Here is a 2,251-nt window from a genome sequence, read left to right as displayed (position 1 = left end):
GTGTGTCCTAGATAAGTATGTACCTGTCAGGCAGGGAGGAAGATATAGAACGCGTGAGCCGTGGTTTACTAAGGAAGTGGAATCCCTGGTCAAGAAGAACAAGAAGTCTTATGTTAGGACACAACGTGAAAACTCAGTTAGAGCGCTCGAGGGTTCCAACGATATCAGGAACGACCTAAAAAGAGAGCTGAGAAGAGCCTGGAGGAGACATGAGAAGTCGTTGGCAGATAGGATCAGGGTTAACGCTAAGGCTTTCCATAGGTATGTCAGCAATAAAAGAATGACGAGAGTTAAATTTGGGACAATCAAGAATAATAGTGGGAAGTCATGTGTGGAGTCAGTGGAGATAGAGGAAGCACGAAATAAATATTTTTCGACAGAGTTCGCTATAGATAATGAAAATGTTGGCAAGGAAGATACAGAGATACTTGCGTCTAGACTAGAAGAGATTGAGGTTCACAAAGAAGAGATATTAGAAATACTGCAGAGTGTGAAAATAGATAAGTCAGCTGGGCCGGATGGGATCTATCTGATGTTGTTTCGCAAATGCACTGCAGGAAGGTACAAATCAAACTGATGCTAACAACGGCTCGTTTTGAGCCGCTAATTTGTCGTGAAGTGGCGGCGCCAATAAAAGGTGTCACGCATCTCGTCTAATTCCACATCCTGAGCTCGAAATGACCAGATGTCTCTCTCTGAGTTTCGGCAGGGTCTTGCTTAGACGAAACCATGACACCTTTTCACTGGAGTGGATCATGAAATCGCGTCGGGACTCTGAACAAAACGATGGAAACTTCCAGCAGAGAAGGAGGCGACCCTGAAGACCGCAGCTGCGGAGCCATGTTTCTCCTTTGCCAGTGAAAGGCACTGCTTCACAAATTGGAAACTTCGAAGTGAAGCAGTGTTGGTGATTATCTTCGCTGCTTGTTCACCTTTTTAATTCTGATTCCGTGAAAGTCCATGGCATTACATATCGACATTCCGCCAGTGCTGAGCGTGGGTATTGGGCCAGTGGCATAATGGATAACGTGTCTGACTTCGGTTCAGAAGATTGTAGGTTCGAGTCCTACCTGGCTCGACGGGGATGTCTCACTTTAATCCGTGCCCCACGTTGACACTCCCCTCTGAAATCCTGCTGGGACGTCGCTTCTGTGCTTCCGCATTTAAAAGTTTCATTTGTCCGAATGTCCATTTCAAATTCCAGCTCACCACAATGGAGACATCGATCGGTTTGGGGGTATCTTTCTGTGTGTCTCCCTTTGTGGGTGTAAATGAGCATGAGTTCCTCAAAAGCGGTACAAGTTGTCGTGGGAGTGTAATACATCTGCCCCATTATTGTGCCATTTAAGAACACAGGATAAAGTCATTGACATTTGTTCTGGGAACATTCGAACACACGAGACTTTGGTCCAAGGTTGGAAACTGCGACTGGAATAGATGGCTCTCCGATTAGCCGCGACGCACACAGGCGGAATGGCCTTTTCCCACTTTGTAAATCTACGAAGACAAGTTGAAAATAATCTGCAACGAAAATGTTCATAAAGGGTGTTTTATTTACACTGAATACGATAGTATCTATCGCCTTGTCTTGTTATTTACTTGTGAGGATTCGGTACTCTCAGCACCGTGGCCCGGATCGTATTCCCGCTCATGGAATGGTTGTATTGTTCAGCTAACATGTCGGTGTCCCAGTACTTCTGCCGATTTTCCGATGCGAGCAGGTCATTGGTTTTGTCCAATCATTATGAATGTTAACATAATACAAATAGCTGCAGTTGCTGGAAATCTGAGCCAAAAACGAAAATTGTTTGCGGAACGCAGAAAGACTGGCAACAGAAACATCGACTTTCCTGCTCCTCGGATGCGGCCTGACCCGCTGTTCTTTTCCAGCATTTTCTGATCTAAAATCAGGTTTCCAGCATCTGCAGTCCTCACTTTTGCCGAGTTCCTTCAGTGTCGCTGGTTCCCAATTCAAGAACTCCATCTCTCGCGGTTTCATGTCTGTACCTCCATGCTGTGGAGTTGAAGAGTGAAGAAAAGTAACTCACCCCCTCCATCTCTGGGGTAAGTAGGGGCTGAAAGTGAATCGTGTCACATTGAAGTATATCTACATGCGACTTAATCTCTGTTTTTTATTGGGAACCATCTCTTTCATTGTAACCATCAGGAAAGACCATTTCGATCGCTAAAAAAAGAAATGAATATGTCACTAACCTTTGTTTGTTTCATGTCCAAGAATACTCAGATCAAT

At 44.8% G+C, this 2,251-nt stretch overlaps 1 non-coding gene across 1 annotated transcript; it reads left to right on the top strand.

Moving 5' to 3' along the window:
- The first annotated feature begins 1,005 nt into the window (after nt 1-1,005).
- On the top strand, nt 1,006-1,078 carry trnar-ucg (transfer RNA arginine (anticodon UCG)). Its single transcript has one exon. It is a non-coding gene; the product is annotated as a tRNA-Arg (tRNA).
- The last annotated feature ends 1,173 nt before the right edge of the window (nt 1,079-2,251 follow it).

The sequence above is a fragment of the Chiloscyllium punctatum genome, chromosome 34 (assembly GCF_047496795.1).
Source record: "Chiloscyllium punctatum isolate Juve2018m chromosome 34, sChiPun1.3, whole genome shotgun sequence".
In the NCBI taxonomy this organism is placed as follows: domain Eukaryota; kingdom Metazoa; phylum Chordata; class Chondrichthyes; order Orectolobiformes; family Hemiscylliidae; genus Chiloscyllium; species Chiloscyllium punctatum.
This window is presented reverse-complemented; position numbering and strand designations above follow the sequence as displayed.